This window comes from Psammomys obesus, unplaced genomic scaffold, assembly GCF_907164565.1.
Source record: "Psammomys obesus unplaced genomic scaffold, mPsaObe1.curated_primary_1811, whole genome shotgun sequence".
Lineage (NCBI taxonomy): Eukaryota > Metazoa > Chordata > Mammalia > Rodentia > Muridae > Psammomys > Psammomys obesus.
In genome coordinates this window covers 1200674-1220673 of record NW_026596162.1, presented here as the reverse complement: position 1 = coordinate 1220673, position 20000 = coordinate 1200674, and positions in this window count along the sequence as shown.

The following is a 20000-nucleotide window of genomic DNA, read 5'->3' as shown; positions in this document are numbered from 1 at the left end:
TGTGACCACAAGTTCTTGAACTAGTTCTGGCTTGGAATGTGGAAAGCTGTATTGGAAACTTTGTTGTTAGAGCAGATAACCACAGCTGCTGGTGCCCCAACAGGATTCAGAGGTGTTATCCTCACCTTCCATGGATCACTCAAATATTCTGAGTTCCACCCACTGATGGGGCCAAAAAAGCAGGGGGCCATGACTTCTGCCACCACAGGCAAGGCTGCAGACCACACCAATGCTATATCAGAGTTGATGGGCAGCCAGCCACTGTTGTTGAGGGTGGAGTTCAGTAAGTCGGATGTTCCTGCTTTGCTCCTGGGGAGCAGTCTTCATGTATCCTGTGTGGTGTTTGAATGAAAATAGCCCCCACAGGCCCACAGGAAGTAGCATCATTAGGATGTGTGGCAGTGTTGGAGTAGGTGTGGCCTTACTGGAGGAAGTGTGTCACTGGGGGATTTGGGAATATGCTTTGAGGTTTCAGAAGCTCAAGTGAGGCCCAGTGTGTTGCTCTCTCTTTCAGCTACCTGCCAATCTGGACATAGAACTCTCAGCTACCTCTCCAGCACCATGTCTGCCTGCATACCTCCATGCTTCTTGCCATGATGATTATAAACTAAACCTTTGAACTTTAAGCCAGCCTCAACTAAAAGTTTTCCTTTCTAAGAGCTGTTGTGGTCATGGTGTCTTTTCACAGCAAAATAACTTTGATCATGAAACCCCAGTTTAGCTGGGCATAGTGGTGCATGCTTGTAATCCCAGCACTCTGGGAAGCAGAGGCAGAGGCAGGCAGAACTCTGTGATTCAAAGCCAGTTTAGTCTGCAAAGTGAGTCCAGGACAGCCAAGGCTATCCCGAAAAACTGTGTCTCAAAACAAATCAAAATAACACACAGAAAGGGGGGGGGGGTGTGAGCCATACAAAAAAAATTTCCTAAATCCTAAGTTACAATAGTGCTTGGTGTTTCAGCTCTGTATTCAAATAACCTCAAAGAGAACACCAAGACGGCAGGAGCAAGATGATTCACTGCTGAATCCAGAACCAATTTCCTCTTTTGACCTTTCTGTATGGAGCTGCATACAGCTTCTTAGCCTAAGTTTCATATATCATTTGCCATGTTTTCTGCAGTGCACATCTAAAAAAAAAAAAGAGAGAGAGAGAGATTATGAAGTAAATGATGCCTCCAGTATTGTTCAATGCACAGCCCGAGTAACAGTCCTGAGTGTGTTCCTCATGGTGATACCATTTCCTGGGTTCTGCTGTACGGTCAATGCATCACAGCTGCCTTCCAACCCCTGCCTCTGGAGAGGCTCAGTGCTCCACTTCCTCCTTTACTTTCTTCCAGGGTATGATTAGCTGTGATAAAATTGGTAAGGACAGAGTGAAGCTCCCCACCTGTACTCTCAGCAGCAACTAGTCAATTTTTTTCTACCACGTTTAGGTATGCTTGTATCTTCAGAAGCTCAAATACATCCAAGTTTTCCAGCATAAGTTCCTCCTCCAGCTCCCTGCCAGGTGGCCTAGAACAGGACACAGAGTCATCACTTGTACTCCTCCCTGATGTCAGACTCTCTCTTGCTCCCTCCTGGAAGGACTCCATCTGCCACAGCCGTCTCCTCCATCTGTGTCTCCTTTTGTTTAAGGGACCTCCAGCGGGAGTCTGGAAATAGCTTCCTCATCTCGATCATCCTCACAGTCCTTGTGGGCTTGGTGTCTCAGTGATAGACCATCTCAGGTTACCACTGGGCTGTCTGCCCAGAATTCGGTGGCTGCTATTAGGGTGTTGCATCTTTATTCATTTCACAGTCACCTGCAGACAGTGAGCTAAGAAATGGTGGTAGAATCTGATATAGGCAGTCAAGTACAGTTCTTGGGGACAACAGGCTTGGAGGGGGATCCTGAGGCTGCTCAGACAAGCTAGCTGGAGACGCTCATGAACTATGTCTCCATACAGAGCCAACCTAAGTCTACCTCTGGCCACAATAGGTGTTGATACTATTCTTTCGGGCAGAGCAGAGCTGCAATCTTTCTTCAATACTTTGTTCTCCCAAACTTTACTCAGAAAGCAGTGGCTGTGATCCTCATTAGGGTCTTGCTTGATTTCAGGCTTTCAGGGTGAAGCCTCAACCCAGACTCAATCACTGGGGTGGTAGTCAGATTCCAGCATGCATGGCTCTCTATTGACCTGGTGGAATGATTCTTTATATTTGAAGTAAAAGGATGAGATCCACAGAAAGGAGGGAAGATTGGCCTCGGAAGGAGTTCAAGCCCAGTTTAGCACCACTTTCCTGATGGCAGAATCAGTCAATGCTAAGCCTGCTTCCTACTCAGTCAGGCAGAAAAGTTCATAGTAACTGGAGCTACATGAGAACTCATGCATGCATGCACACACCCACATCCACACCCCCCCCAACACACACTCACCTGTTCTCTGAAGTCTGTCACCTTTGGTACAAAATAAGATTTGAGGTAATTAAACCTTATTTTGAAACACTAGACAAAGGCAGGGTACTACCAAAATGTCTCTTAAGCATGATGTGGTGACATATGCCTGTAACTCTAGCACTTAATAGATTGAGACAGGAGAATTACCATTTTGAGGCCCACCTGAGCTCCAGTGGTCTTAAGGGTATAACTCAGAACTAGAGTTGTTTTTTATTTTTTATTTTTCTAGAATGCACAAGGCTCTGGTTACACCTCTATTACCAGAAGAAAAAAAATAGAAAATAAAACTGGAGTGTGTGCAGTCCTCACATGCTCTCTAGCCTTGGTTTCCCTAACCAAGGTTAGGGTTAGGGTTAGGTTTCTCTCTATGTAAAGGGATTGTCTCTGTGAGAATCAGGTGAGATGCCCCACGTGAATGCTCTTGAAAATATCGAAGGTGGTGCAAACCAGAATATGATCCTTTTTTTCATAGTGGTAGGTGGGGGCGCAAGCTACATTGTCTATAGCCACACCACCCTGAACACCTTTGCTCTCATCAGATGGTGAGGACCCGTCTTGGAATGCCCTTAGTTTGGCTGAGTTCATCTCCCAGGACACTTCACTGCATAAGTCTTAAGATACCCAGCAGTGTAGATAGATGAGATGGACCTTCTCAGACCATTTCACTGTTGGGCACTGTGGAAATACTGGACCCACGTCTGCTGTCTCAGGAAGTGCCCAGATACCAGTAGTCAAACAGATGTGCCTTAGGTCAATTATCAAACGAGGGAGTCTTTACTTATCCTTAACTCAGATACTTGGTGATTACTATGGTTTAACTCTGAAATGTCCCCAGGAGCTCATGTATGGAGGTTTGCTCCCAAGATGTTGGCATCATTTGTGGAGGCTGTGGAACCCTTAGAAGGTGGGACTCTATAGGCAGAAATAGAGCAAGGCCTTTGAAGGTTGTACTCTTCCCCTAGTTCCTGGCCCACTGTGATGAGAACAACTGCTACTCACTCTCCTGCCACCATGACCAGATTTGTTCTGCCATGTCTTCCCTGCCACAGTGGACTAAAACCTTCTAATACCATGAGCTAAAATAAATCTCTTCTCCCTTATGGCATTTCTGTCATGTAGTGTGGTCATGGCAGAACACAACTAATATGGTGACAGGAAAGTTAGTAACCAGTGGGTCTCCACTGGTGTCCTGGTGGGCATTCTAGTCAGATGAACACTCAGGCTTCTGGGTAATGAGTAACTTAGTTAGCGCTATACTTGTTTCAGAGGATTTTGTTGTTGAGGACTAGGTGTCCAGAACACACTGTCAGGGAAGATTGGAAAGGCATTATCTCCCACCTCTGCCCAGGCACATCAATCCTCTGCCCCATTCCTGCCCTCCACTGTCATCTCCCACTTCTGTTTCCCCAAGCAAATCTCAAGTGTTTCTCATTACAGTTAATGATCTGTCCTAGTTCCTGACTCAGAATGGGCAGAGCTTGACACTGGATGTCTGGTTGCATTCTTGTAAGAGGCTAATTTGGGAATTATAGAATCACGTGTATCTTTCTCTTTGCTCACATACCAGATGGTCAGAAAGGCATGTAATGTGAGAAAGTGTACCTGAGCAATCTTGTCACTGCTGGGATCTCCATAGAGTGTACTTTAGGAACCCACATAAGCAGTAAGTTTATGGAAGTGTCCTGAGAATTCTCTTAGAAACTAATAAAAGCATGTAGCAAGTGAAAGTATCTCGTGGATGTGTCTGAAAGCCCATGCTTAATATCCACCTAATCTTCCTGTAGATAGACACTCCTGCTTCCAAGGAAGAATGCCCACACTCAGGCCTGCCATCTCCGAGACAGGGTGGGCACTCTCTGGGCACCCTCCCATCAGGGAGACTGAGGGAAGCTAAACACCCGTGTCATTGGTAGCTATTGGTAAAGGTGCCCACTACTGGGGAGGTGATTTTTCAATAGTCAACAGCTTCATGGCCAGCCTATGCTCTACGGTTCAATGTTCACAATGAGCCAAAATGCCTACTGGAATCAAGGCAAAGTAGAGGCTATGGATTCCATGTATAGACTCTTGAGATCCCCCACAGTTGTCCACAGATAGAGAGTTTGGGTGTGTGGGTCGGGGATCTGTTCTTTTAAGTTACAAGGCAGACTGGTGGGTGTACAATGACATGGAAGCCAATTTGACATAAAGAACCCTCCCCAGGTCTCCAGATGCCATGGAGCAGAAATCAGCTGTCCTACTGGGCCCAACCAAGTTCTACCTACTGTGCCTGGGGCTTTGTGTCACCAAGTTTCAGAGGACTTTGCTGTTGAGGACTAGGTGTCCAGAACGCATTGTCAGTTCTGAAGCGTAGGGGTTTTCCTTGTGAAACGGGATGTGCTCAGTGTTTAACTGAGTCAACTACAGGCACGCAGAGGCACTCTCTAGAGCCTCTTCATTTATCATGCTTTGTGCCTCTGTCTTATACAGCTTCTGGCTAAATTCTATTGTATGTATGTATAATGCCCAAATATTTCTTTAGGTTGTTTGTAGTATGTTAAGAAATTTGCTTCCTTTCTGAAAAAAAAAAAAAAGTATTTGTTTTGTTTTGTTTAACACAAAGCCTCATGGAACCGATGCTGGCTTCAAACTCTGCTTGTAGCTGCAAGTGACCTTGAATACCTGACCAGTCTTTGTGGGTTTCCCCAGCTGCTGGAATTACAGGCACACATCCCTAACCGGCCTCTCAAAACTAATGATATTCTTGTGACTATCAGACTATTGAAACAATAGGCCCAAAAGGCCTGGACACCCCCACCCCCGCCATGGACTCTCATGTCTAGAGAAGAAAGGGGCTCAAGTCTGGAGCCAGACAGAAGAGAAATTGTGTCTTAGAAAGGATGTCACACAGTTCTAACTACTTGTTAGCCTCTTTACAGGAAGGGAATGTAAAGAGGGTCAGGGATGGGCAGGATCACACCGTAACCTAGACTTTTACTTGTGCCCATTCCTGACACTGTATTTAAACTTTACTCTCACTTCACGGCCCTGAAGATAGACTGAAGTGCAGGATGTCACTGGATCTCTTAATTCATCTTCCCAATGTGGCCACACAGAATAAATGTTCTTTTTCAGCCTTTGAAATTATTAATTTGTCTTTTTTTATTGGCTTCTAGAGGACAGGTAACCAAACTTGACTTCTTGGGGGTACAGAGTAGAACCCAAACTTCAGTACCACCATTATGTCCAGCTATAGATTTATTTATATTAAGTGTATTTTAGATCTTTAAGAAATACAGCATAAGCCAGGCTTAGTGGCTCATGCCTGTAATTCCAGCACTCAGGAAGGCAGAGGCAGGCTGATCTCTATGAGTTTTAGGCCAGCCTGGTCTACAAAATGAGTCCAGTACAGCCAAGGCTATCCAGAGATACTCTATCTATCTATCTATCTATCTATCTATCTATCTATCTATCTATCTATAAATAAATACAATATAATTCACTTTACAATGTTTCTTAGCCACATTTAAAAAGACTTTCTATTTAGTAACTGTCTCAGTTATTTTTTTTCTGTTGCTGTGGTAAAACTCCATGACTGAGGCAGCTTTTGAAAGAAGGCACTTCTGGGGGCTAGCTTATGGTTTCAGAAGATAAGTTCATGACCAGTGTGGCAGCAAACATTGCAGGCAGGCAGGCAGGCATGCTGCTAGAGTAGTAGCTAAGAGTTATGTCCTGATCCACTGGCAGTAGGCGGAGTGTGATTGAGCCTGGCATGGGATTTTGAAACCACAGAGCCCACTCCCAGTGACGCCAACAATGCCACACCTCCTAATCCTTCCCCAAAAGTACTATTAAGTGGGAACAAGCACTCAAACATATGAACCGATAGGGGCCATTATTATCCAAACCACCACAGTGACACCTACTAAATAATCTGGAATATTTCTTCATTCCTCAGAAATGCTGAAACTTTGTTTTTTAATTAGCATATCTTGGTAATTCAGGTCTCATACACCTCCTGGCTGGGCACCTTCTTAAAAATTAAATGTTAATTTTGCAAATCAACTTGACAAGAATAGTCCTGTGCTTCACACGCACAGACACACAAAAATGGTTCTTTAAAAGTACTTTGATTTTATATTTGACCATTTCAAACATGCAGACACTGTATCTTCATTATAAATTTTGGTCTCCAGGTCAATATCTGCTCCACTGACAGATGGATTGAGTGCCTTGCAATCCTTCACCATTGGTGGAGACACATCTTCTCTTGGGTTTATGAAATTCCCAAGAGTACCCAGTAAGTGATTACTTTAGATGAAGACGAGCTCAGTCCTGAAACAAAAAAGTAGCCTTACAGGATGCTAAGCTGAACTCATGGGGTACCCTTGGGCAAGAAACACCAGGATTATGTGAAAGTGGCAGGATCACAGCTGTGGTAGCTGCAATCCTGGCTGGTTCCCATGGGGCTCTTCCTTGGTTCTCCAAAGCCCCTTTGTCTATGATGATAGAAGTCCTGACTCAACAGGAAGCTGAGCACAGCAGATCCTGAACTCAACTCCACTTCTAGCACCATCTGTTTCTGGAAGCCCCTTCACCCCTCAGGCAGCTTTAGTCTATTTTTTTTCCATACCAGCTTCACAGGCTCTGTGCTCACCCCTGCCTCTTGTGTCCTTGGACTGTAGGAGAAGCTCTACCATCCTCCAGCTCTTGCCTTCTCCTGTCTGTCCTTGCCGAGTGCAAGGGATTTTCCACTTTGGGATTCAGAGCCAGGAAAAGTCGCAGGCTGTTTTATGTTTGTTCTATCTCATTTATCCCCCGGGACCTTGAGTCAGGAAGTGGGACAGGCAGAAAAGGAGGATAGACAAAAGGGATACAAATACTGGGGAGTAGTGGTGATGTCTGTCTCAAACTCATTATCCCAGTGCTTCTGTGAAGCACTTGTGAGTGGAGGCGCAAAGCATAGCATGATGCTACCTTCTCACACTAGCTCACCTGGTCACCAGCAATCCCTCTTCCAATGCACTGTTTATCTTTCCAGTCCCAATTGCAGGGCATGGAACACATGGATTAGGAGAGTTGCATTCTGGGGAATGAGCATTTGAGACTGCCTCTTTACAGAAGGTACCACAAGATTAAGCATGAGTTCTAAAGATCATGCCCTGAGTCCCAATTTACTGCTTCCTAAAGCCTTTAGCAAAGATGGCACAGAACCAGGCTTCTCTGGAATAAGGACCAAAACAGAGGCTAAGCAGAGAGAGAGAATGGTCCCAGGTCAAGATTAATGAGATTCCTGTGTCTGTGGTAGTGGTGGGGGTGAGGGGAGGGTGGGGCTGGGGGTGAGGTAAACAGATACCATGTAAGTCCCAGCAGGACCCCGAAAGTCATACTGATCAATCCAAGCCATCAGATTGATTGGATGAATGGAAGAAAAGAAAAACACTGGGATGACCCAAAGGATAGTGCTAAAGAGCTCATCTGGGCAGTCTCAGAAGGTGTCCTGCAGGCTGCCAGTTCCTGACCCACTCTTTTTTTTTTAATTAAATTTTTATTCACTTTGTATCCTAGCTGTAGACCCCTCCCTATTTCCCTCCCGACCGCACCTACCCTCCCTCACCTCCTCCCATGCTTCTCTCCCAGTCTACTGATAGGGCAGTCCTCCTCCCCTTCCATCTGACCCTAGCTTCTCAGGTCTCATCAGGATTGGCTGCAATGTCCTCCTCTGTGGCCTGGCAAGGCTGCTCCCCCCTCAGGAGGGGTGGCCAAAGAGCAGGCCACTGAGTTCATGTCCTGACCCACTCTTTCAGCTGATACTTGTTTGATTCAAGTTCTTCTAGACATAGACCTGGAGGGTAGCGAAGTCCCTGGCCAAGACACTGCCACACATACGTTGTAAGTAGCCAGAGAGAGCCTGTGGACATCCAGATCGAGATCCTCAAGAGAGGATGCAGGTGAAGACCAACGAGTGCCACATCATAGTAACTAAAGATGAGGGCAAGCTTGAAGCCCTGGATGGAAATGGCCAATGAGAAGAGGTGATTTAAGGACTGAATGTAGCAGTACTAAATGATAAGATGGTGGTCTCAAAGCTTCAGAGGTATTGTCAGAGCCCTTCTCTTGCCCCTGTAATTATATGAGTGCCTGAGGCTGCTGGTGGCAGGCTGGCCCACATTTAGGGAAGGCTGAGGACAGATGCACAGATGACACCGGCAGATTTCGGGGGTTCTGAAGAGCACAGAAGCTGGGACCCAGCTCACGGGAGTCCAGACTCCTGGAGGCCAACAGCTGGCGTGAACAGCCACTCACAGTGAGCCATCTGCAGCACAGCCCCTGAACTTAGCCAAAATAAAACCTCCAGTGAAGGCAGGAGGCTGTTAAATTAAGTAGGTAGCAGACACTATTGGATGACACCCTATCTCAATGACAGCTTAGCATGCTGCCCCAGTGGGAAGAACAGGTGGCCACGGAGAACGCAGGCCAAGACGCTGGGTTTCTATCCCAGACCGAGGAGGACTCACAGGACCCCGGATCAACTGCTGCAGCAACTCAAGGCATGAAAGGGACCCACTTTCCACTTCCATCATCCCCAACTCCCATGAAAGGGACAAGGTCAGCATGCAGTAAATGATTATAGTAAACGCACTGAATGGATACTGACACGAAAATAATGTACCTTTTTTGTTGTTGTTTCAGTTGCCCAAGGCCTGCCACGTGGAATTTTGTCTTTGTTTTGTTTGTTTTTAACCTGAGACATTTGAGTGAACATTGCCTCAATATTCTGAATTTTGCCCCAGTCAGTGTCACAGATTGGACTCACTCATAAACTTCAAGAATGACTCGTAGAAGAGCAACCTCTGAGAAATGCAATAATGAGGTGCACTGAAGGGATGGTCAGTATGTCTTCCTGTACCACTCCATGGAGGGCAGGCCAGAAATGCAAGTTGAGCAAATGTTGCAAGCCTCAAACTGAAGTTTGGGGAAGAGTTCCTGGCAGCAGCCCCCCAGTTTCTGGAAGCATGAGCTGAGACTCTGTGGGTGGGCAAGACCCATCTCCATTTGCAGTGCTCTCTGGTGGCTCCTTTACTATCTACCCAGGGCCCCCTTCCTGGAGCGCAGCTTTGCCCTGCTCCTCTGTGTGCCGAGAAAAGGCAAACCACTGCAGTGAGCGGGCTTCATGATACCCCAACAGGACATCCGGTGGCCCCATCACTGGGGAGACTCTGTTTTCGAAAGTCTCTAACATTGCATGGTGGATACTATTAAAATGTTGAGAAACTGGATTCGTTCATTCATTTTACCAACCATCTGTTTAATCTCTACTCTCCTAAATGTGTATTTAACACCACACATGTTTTCAGAATCAGAAATAGAGGTGTATTAGTTTGAGGTGTTGTGATAAAATGTGAACAAGGCAACTTATGGAAGAAAGGGTTTATTTTGGCTTATAGTTCCAGGGGGATAAGTGACCATTGTGACAGGAAAGCATGGCTACAAATGATAGACATTGGGGGCAGGAGCAGAAAGCTAGCTGATGACATCCTCAGCTGCAAGCACAAGTCAGAGACAGCAGACTGGAAGTAAAGCTATGCACTTTTGAAGCCCACCCATAGTGATGAATTTCCTCTAGTATGGCTGTATCATAATCTGTCCAGACAGTGCCTCCAGATAATAAGGTACTAGCTAATAACTCCAAACAGCTGCAGGGTTGTCGTGGAAGTCATCACCCTTCCAAAACCATACTACGTGATGATTTATTGTTTTTGCTTTTTGAAACCTACTTTATCCTCACTGCACACAATCCTGGTAGATGAAGGTGCACCCCTTCCCAAGACCAAGAGTGCCCTAAGAGCTGAGCTGGGACTCTTGCCACCAACTAGGGACCAAGTGTTCAAGTGCCTGAGCCTATGTGAGACATATTTCATTCCAAGAAATGAACAAAGAAAGTTACCTGTGGGAATTAGGAAGTAAGCAGGTAAAAGGGGTGTGTGTGTGTGTGTGTGTGTGTGTACATAGCATCATGTGACAAACATATATGGATAGCATATGAGCACCACCAGAACAGCATCAACAAAAAATGAATACTGCTTAGCCGGCACCAAACACTAGTCTAACACATTCATTTCCCTTTCCCAACAGCTCTAAGTGGTAAAGGTTATTATTATCCAACTTTACAGTTGGGGAAACATCCTTAGGAGCTAGATGAATTGCCCCAGGACACAGATCACAGGCAGGGTAGCCAAGGGTTTGAACTCAGTTTGAGCCAAACTCTTCACACATCTTTCCTGTTTTCTGTGGAAGCTAAGGATCATGTCAACTTGAGACCTAGAACAGGGAGGAATATTCATGCTGTGGAAGAAGTACCCTTCCTGGACCAAGGTGGTAGCTAGTAATGTCAAATAGCTTCAGAGTTGACATGGAAGCCATCCCCCTCCACCATCATACTGTGTGTTGAGGTTGGGTTTTGTGTTTGTTTTTTGAAACCTTCTTTGTCCTCACTGCACACAATCCTGGTAGATGAAAGTACGCCCTCTTCCCAAGACCAAGAGTGCCTTGAGAGCTGAGCTGGGACTCTTGGACTCTTCCTGTGCAGTATCCAATGGTGAGCAGAGTGGGTGGTACCAAGACGCACACCAGTTGAACGTGACTATTGACAGTTCAGGATGCTAGCATTCTCAGGGTGCCAAGCTTGTAATTGCTGAGTTCTATGAGCTAACGTAGCTCATAGGGAGAGCTTTTCTGCAGAGTTGGTGATTGCTGCTAAATAAGTCCAAAACGCCAACTGATTTCTCTGAAGATGAAGGAGAGATCTGGTTTTGCTGGGTATCTATAGCGGGACATTGGTTTTATTTCAGCATGGGAAGGACGAGAAATTGGAGAGAAGAACAGAAAAAGAACAGCCTTGAGAAACAGTGAGACTCCTTGCTAGAGGTATTCATGCATAAAGCAGTATATCGAAGGGATGTCCCCATGGAGTGCAAGACTGAACAAAATGTCCTTCCTACTCTTTTAGCTGAAATGAGTCGATAGTACCATGGGTGCTTTGCTGTTTCTCTCAGTGCCTACCGCTTCTGTGCTTCCTGTCTGTAAACAGGTATACTCTGAAAAGAAAAATAGTGATTATCAGTCATCAGGGGCTATTTTTAACTAAGCACTTTCTTGTTTTACATATGCTAAAATATTTAATTCACATAACTAATAGATATGATTTAGAATTTTTATTAGTTTATTCTGTTTTGTTTTGCATCATTGTGACCGAAATACTTTACAGAAACAACTAAAGGGAGGAAATATTTCTTTTGGCCCACAGTTTCAGGGGATTCTAATCTATCCTGGCAGAGCTGAGCAATTCAGTCAGCCAGTGGTAGCAGCAGCTATGGCACAGGATAGCTGTTAACATCATGAAAGACAAGGAAGTAGAGAGAGTGCAGAAACCAGAGTCAAGATATAACCTTGACAAGCCCAGTTACCTATTTTTAGATCTTAGCCAGGACTTCACATCCTAAAAGTTCCAGTCTTTCTAAATAATGCCACCAGCTGTGGACTAGGCATTCAGCTATGAGCCTATGGGCACATTCTGTGTTAAGACCAAACAGATCTGGAATGTCCCCAAAGGCCCATGAGTTAAGGGCTTGGTACCCAGCTTATGGTGCTACTAAAAAAAAGTAGAACCCATAGGGGTAAGGGCCTCATAGGAGAATGCTGGATTATTGGGCTCTATACATTATTTCCTCACCATAGGCCCAAAGGCAAGAAGGCCAACTCGTCATAGACTCACACTTTGAAAACTGTAAGCCAAAACCAGAGCTTCTTCTTTTTAAGTTACTTTTTTAAAAACTTTTTAAGTTACTTTTTTAGTTACTGTTTCAGGTATTTTTTTTTTACAGCAACAGAAAGCCATCAATGAGATCCACATTCCTAGGCTTTCTATTAATTAGAAATGGAGAAGATAAGTCACAGAAAAAGTCAGAAATCTCCTGAGTTATAGAATTAGTAAGTATGAAAGCAGGGACTTGCATTCTGGGAGAACTATGCCCTTAAACTCTGAACTTCAGAAAAATGTCATAATGTGCATAGCAATGAGGGTGAACATTTGCATTGCCATGTATGACTTAAAAAGAAACTATCCAAGCCCAATACATCTGCCAGGGCATCAGGTTTTTTTGCCCAATGGGCATTTCACATGATCAGTTCTAGGTATAAATTCATAGTAAGCAGTGGTTGACAGACCGTATTGGGAGATGAGGGGTTTCAGGGGACAGAGGGAATGAAATCACAGAGGAGGCAAGCTGAAGCTTGCTCTAACCAGCTCACAAGTGTTAATTACACACATCCCTTTCCAATTCTGTGACCAGTGGCTTCCTGTTGATAGCTGGAAATGGGCCATAGCAAAAATATTTAAGCCCCCAAATTGACAAATACTACAAACAGTAATGTAATCAAGAAATTGTTTTCTCAAGTTGTGGTAAATGAGGCTGTCATACACAACGATGTAATGTCTTCATTTGAGCTTCAGCTATCTGAGGAAAAAGTTTCCTTCTTCTGGTACTTTTTAAGACATTTTCTCCCTTCCTGTGCCCTGGAGAGTCACTTGTCTTATCAGGCAAGAGATGGCATGCTGCCCAGTTAAGGGCAACACCCAGCTCATTTCAGCAAAGCTTAGAGGAGGCTTTCTCTAGAGATGATCTTTTTATAGTTACAAAAGAAATCACAAAGGGTACAATCAAACTGGGCAATGACACTATAGCTTTGGTTTCCAATTCTATGTCTCCTGGGTGAACTTGAGTGAGCTAACAACCCACTCTGGGTCAGTAATTGCCCAACAAAGCATGGATTCCAACATTCATTAGGTACATCAGAGAGCTTAGAGGGTAAGATGTGTTACATTGAGCAGGCTGATTGTATAAGAGTCACCTGTCAGAGTCAAACTAGGAGGTTTATCAGCTAAGGATCTGGAAATCTTTTGGTGATATAGGCCCTGCAGGGATGGAGGGGAATGATGGGAATGTAGGAGAGGAAGAGGAGGAAGAAGGAACAGTAAGAGAGATAATGAAGGGATAGCATGGATGGATGGTTCATTTTCTGTGCCAACTTGATAGGACTGAGAGGCAACAGACAGCTGATAATGGATTCTTTCTAGGTCTGAGTATGAAGGCATTTTTGGAATTGGTGGAGTGGGTGATATATATTTACTTCACCAGTGTGGAGAGACATCTTCCAAACTGGGGAGGGTGTAGCAAGGCCATAAAATGGGTAGAAATAATTGCAGCCTCTCTTATGGACTAGAACATCTGTCTCCTGCTGTTGAACAGTGGTGCCCTTGGTTTTTCAGGCCTCTGCCTCAGTCTGGGAGTTACACCATCAGATCTCTGCTTCTTGGATCTGTGGACTTAGATTGCAGACTGCTTTCCTGAGCCACTAGCTTGAAGGTTGAGGGAATTCTTGACTACCATAATCATTTGTGCCAATCTCCACAATAAATTCCCTCTTATATAGCTATACCTCTGTTTCTATCTACCTGTCTGTCTCTCATCTCTTTATATCTATCTATCTATCTATCTATCTATCTATCTATCTATCTATCTATCTATCTATCTACATCATCTGTCTTATATCTGTATATCATATACATATATATCATCACCTATCTCATCATGTCTGTATATCATTTACATTTATCATTTGCATCATCTATATCTATCTACAATGTCTATGCACTGTAAAAGTAACTTTTATTTTCTGGTTCAGTTGTTGTCTCTGAGACTTAATGGGTCTGTCTGCTAACATAGGCTTAGTCCTGGAAGCTTCCAGCCTCCATAAATCTAACCTAGGCCTAGAATGTTTGCAGCCTCTGAGACTTACTGCTTAATAAGTTCACCCTTTCTTGTTCTTTCTGAGCTCTGGACTTCCTGGTTCAACTTAGCTGTTTTGGCTCAAACTCCTCTCCCAGTTGACTTACTGAATTTGGCTTTTTTTTTCCCTCTGAAGTGCTCATCTTGGCCTCAGACTAACTCCAGCAATCTCTTCTAATCTGGCTCTTTCTCACTCTCTGGCTCATTCCGTTTTCACCTAAGTTCTTTCTCTGCAACCTGTCTCTCTATTACTGTTTCAGTAAAACTGCCTCTCTCTCTCTCTCTCTCTCTCTCTCTCTCTCTCTCTCTGCATTGCCCCTTAAGTAGCTTCCCTTTCCTCTTTCTTCTCATGAAAGCTGGGTGTATCCTATTCTGTCAACTCTCCGATTTGTCACTTTTTCTGCCACTCAATTAAATATCACTTTCAAACATGGGTGCTTCCTTCTACAAACTAACTTTACCTTTATTGTTTGAGATTAAAGTCCTAAGATTTTCTTTACCTGGTACTTGCTCTCTACCGGGCTGGTCTAGAACTCAGATCTGCTTGCCTGTCGCCTGGATTAAAGGTGTGTTTGTATTCTAGCCAGATGACACAGACCTAGATGATCTTAGGATGTGATCTCTTGCTAGAACAGGCCATGTTCTGAATTAATATTCTTCTACAATGCATTATCTATGTAGTACCATGATACTATTTCATCCTTCTTATCTGTCTATCTACCTATCTATCTGTCTGTCTTCTACCAGTTTCCTTATCTATAGAACCCCAATTAGTTCACACAGCTCATGAGACTGGTGATGTGAATGACTAGAATTTGGGCTGATTAACCCAATTCTGTGCTTTATCCCACTATGACTGATTTGTTTACTTAGACTTCTTGATCAAATAATGGTGCATACTTGCTGCAGATAAGAAATGTGCAACTGTGCTAGCCCAGGGTCTGTCCTGTGTCGTCTGCCCTTTCTTCCTCTGTTCTGTGTAGACAGAACTGCATTGCCCAATGTCTGAGTGTAATTAAACAATGAGAACAATGAGCATGAGATCAGAAGTTGGGAGGAGAGAGACCTTTCTCTTTCTCTGGTTCCTGTGGATTCCCTACTGCTTCTTTCTCTCTCTTCTCTCCCCCTCTCTCTGTGTATGTGTGAGAGAGACAACCAAACTGAATTTTCACTCCATCAGAACTACCGCCTCTTACCGGTTCTCTGTTCAATGGGCAGTAGCAGCTTGCCATGTTGCTAATCCATCATCTTTGCTTCTCACCTTCTTCCACCCCCTGGTGACATCACTGTACTACAAGTTCCCCCAAATGAATGTACCAGTCAGAGTTCTCCAGAGAACTAGAGCCAAAAGATTGAGTATTTATTAAAGAGGCATTTATTAGGTTGTCTTAATGATGTGGTTTGGGTTTTTTTTTTTTTTACAAGGGCTGAACAATGGCTGTTTTCATTAAACCAGAAGCTGTGCAGTCTACAAGACTAGATGCCTTAGCAGCCCTGACAAGGCTCTAGAAGTGAGTATCCATCAAGAGAGCTGGAAGAAAGGGCAGCCTGCAAGAGTATACAGATTCTTTTTTTTTTTTTTACTTTTTTAAAATTTTTATTAGTTACACTTTACTCACTTTGTATCCCCCCATAAACCCCTCTTCTCCCCTCCTAATCCCACCTTCCTTCCCTTCCCCCTTCTTCACGAATGCCCCTCCCCAAGTCCACTGATAGGGGACGTCCCCCTCTCCTTCCTTCTGATCTTAGTCTATCAAATCTCATCAGGAGTGGCTGCATTGTCATCTTCTGTGGCCTGGTAAGGCTGCTCCCCCCTCAGGGGGAGATGATCAAAGAGCAGGCCAATAAGTTTATGTCAGAGGCAGTCCCTCTTCCCATTACTATGGAACCAACTTAGATACTGAACTGCCATGGGCTACATCTGTGCAGGGGTTCTAGGTTATCTCCATGCATGGTACTTGGTTGGAGTATGAGTCTCTGGAAAGACCCCTGTGTTCAAATTTTCTGGTTCTGTTGCTCTCCCCGTGGAGCTCCTGTCCTCTCCAGATCCCACTCTTTCCCACTTCTTTCCTAAGATTCCATGCACTCTTCCCAACAGCTGGCCACAAGTCTCAGCATCTGCTTTGATAGTCTGCAGGGCAGAGCCCCCCAGAGGCCCTCTGTGGCAGGCTCCCAACCTGTTTCCTGTTTTCCTCTTCCGATGTTCATCCTCCTCACCTTTCAGGATGGGGATTGAGTATTTTAGTCAGAGTCCTCCCTCTAAATTAGTTTCTTTAGATGTACAGATTTTAGTAGGTTTATCCTATATTACATGTCTATATGAGTGAGCACATACCGTGTGTGCCTTTCTATCTCTGGGTCAGCTCACCCAGGATGATCCTCTCCAGTTCCCACCATTTACCTGCAAATTTCATGATCTGTTTGTTTTTCATTGCTGAGTAATACTACATTGTATAGATGTACCATAATTTCTGCATCCATTCTTCAGTTGAGGGGCATCTGGGTTGTTTCCGGCTTCTGGCTATTACAAATAAAGCTGCTACAAACATGGTTCTTTTGTATCTTCAAGCACCTCCCCCTTCCACAGATTCTTGAATCTCAGAACACCTTTGTTAAGAGATGGTTCTCTGCCATACATCCTGGGGAACAGTCATCATACCATGAAGATAAGAAAGCCTCTTGCTTGGGCAGCTGGTTCAGTGTAAAGTCTCAAACTAGGAGCTATCAACCTGACGTTCATAGTCTAGAATGCTGTAGAAAATCAGAGGCTGTCCCTTCAGGTTGGTTAAATCTAATCTTGACATAACCAACTGTGAACTGGAGGAATAGTTCTGGAAGTCATGGTGCTCATCAGAAAGATGGAAAAGCCATGCTTCTGTTAGGAGCTGTTAGGAGGCTGACAGAGCAGTGAAGCACTGGAGCAGGCCAGTATCAGAAGAGGACTCTCTAATGTTCCCAGTGTCATGCTAAAGCACTTGTATGCCTTGCTTTTCTTTTTCTAGCAATGTATATCAAAGCCTTTGCTGCTTTACTTGCAGAAGTGTTTTGCAATTTTGCTTTGGCACATTGACTTGCCAGCCTCACCATCCTTGTACTTGGGGGCCATTACCAAGGGTTACTGGAATAGACACTGTGAAACTACCACAGCCATCAGATAAGGGAGAGGCCACTGAATAACTAACGGGCAAAGTGCAAATATGCTAGACAAAGGCATGATTCATTTCCAGGGGCGAATGGAACCAAAAGGCTGACACAAGATCTCATTACACTACTCAGAATGGAGCACAATTTAAAATTTATGAATTGTTTATTTCCAAGATTTTTTCCACTTAATATTTTCATATTGCAGTTGACTGCAGGGCACCAAAAACTGTGGAAAGTGAAACCTTGACCGAGGGGGCTGACTGTATGTATTAGCATACTGATTCATCTTTCTCCCACGTCCATCTCTTCAACAGCTCCCAACTGTCCTGCAGAGAGAAAGCCCAAAGACTGTCATTGACAGCTCTCAGCCAGTGGCTCTTAAGAATGACTCAACGATCCCCACACCAGCTTCACCTGGGAGTTTGCTAGAAATTCAAGTCCTCCAGCCCCAAGTCCCTCAACTCAGAAATCCTAGAATGGGTCCCAGCAGCTGGCATGTTAACAAGTCTTTGAGAAGATTCAAATGCAGGCTGAGTCTGAAACACCATAGCCTAGAACAGTGGATCTCAACCTTCTTAGTGCTGCGGCCCTTTAATATAGTTCCTTGTGTTGTGGTGACCCCCCCACCATAAGATTATTTTCATTGTTACTTCATAACTGTAATTTTGCTACCGTTATGAATTGTAATGTGACTACGTGGATGAAGGAAATCTGATAAACGACCCCTATGAAAGGGTCATTGGACTCCCAAAGGGATCATGGCCCATAAGTAGAGAACCATTGTCCTAGATTTTTTTTTTCCTTAACTGTTGTTCTTCCAGAATGGACAGCTGCACTTTTATCCTCTCTGGGCATAGTTGTGCTTATTTAGCTGACTTTATTCTTTCACTCCTTGAGCATCTCAGATCTGAAATGTCTACCATATTATTTAAAGTACACAACAAGGACATTTGTTCAACCATGTTTGTAGCAGCTTTATTTGTAATAGCCAGAAGCTGGAAACAACCCAGATGCCCCTCAACTGAAGAATGGATGCAGAAACTGTGGTACATCTATACAATGGAGTATTACTCAGCAATGAAAAATAAGGAAATCATGAAATTTGCAGGTAAATGGTGGGACCTGGAAAGGATCATCCTGAGTGAATTGACCCAGAAGCAAAAAGACACTCACGGTATATACTCACTCATATAAACATACAATATAGAATAAACCCACTAAAAGCTGTACATCTAAACAAACTAAGCAAAAGAGAGGACCCTAACTAAAATGTTCAATCCCCATCCTGAAAGGCAAAGAGGATGGACATCAGAAGAAAACGAAAATAGGAAACAACCTTGGAACCCGCTACAGAGGGCCTCTGAAAGCCAGAAGAAAACAGGAAACCACCTTGAAACCTGCCACAGAGGGCCTCTGAAAGCTTCTGCAGTATAGACTGTCAAAGCAGATGCTGAGCCTGATGGCCAACTGATGGGCAGAGTGAATGGAATTTTATGTAAGAAGTGGGAAATAGTAAGAGCTGGAGGGAACGGGAACTCCACAAGCAGAGCAACAGAACAAGATAATTTGAACACAGGGAACTTCCCAGAGACTCCTACTCCAACCAAGGACTATTTGTGGAGATGACCTGGAACCCCTGCACAGGTGTAGCCCATGGCAGTTCAGTGTCCAAGTGGGTTACATAGTAATGGGAAGAGGGACTGCCTCTGACATAATCTGATTGGCCTGCTCTTTGATCACTTCCCCCTGGGGGGGAGCAGCCTTACCAGGCCACAGTAGAGGACAATGCAGCCACTTTTGATGAGAACTGATAGACTAAGATCAGAAAGAAGGAGAGGAGGACCTCCCCTATCAGTGGACTTGGGGAGTGGCATGCATGCAGAAAGGGGAGGGAGGGTGGGATCGGCTGGGGAGGAGGGAGGGGCTTATGGGGGGATACAAAATGAATAAAGTGTAATTAATAAAAAATAAATAAAAGATTATAAAAAAAAAGATTACTCTGACTTCTTGCCCCTCCCAGTTCTGCAAAGCTACCTGAGGGTGGCTTGCCCAAGCATGCATTAGGAGTAATTCACTGTGCACACACAGACATGGATTCTCCACTTCCATCAGATCAATGCCATTATTTGGGAAGGAGATTATTTTATGATTTTTCTGTAGATATGACTACAATAGTATGTTTGCAAATTTACACACTTGATTTTCTCCTCTTGTCAGATAAAGACTTTGGGGAGAAACATATCTGCTCTTGGAGACAGGCATGACTGATGTTTCTCCTCCAGGAATACTGCCATGCGGTCTGGGTGCATGCCTGTGATTTTAGGTGGGTGGGTAGGTGGTAGGGATTCAGAAAAGAAAAAGGGTAGTACTTTTTTTGATTTGTAACACACACATCTTCCCTCTTCACAGTGCTGCCAAACAGTCTGGGTGGGAAGTTTTGGACCCAGAGCAGTTGGAGCAGCAGTGTGTTGCTATGGAGATTTCCTAAGGTAGGATACTAGAATCCATCCATGAGCTCACTTTTTAAGCTCAGGAATGAAATCTCTCTTCTTCTTCTTCTTCTTCTTCTTCTTCTTCTTCTTCTTCTTCTTCT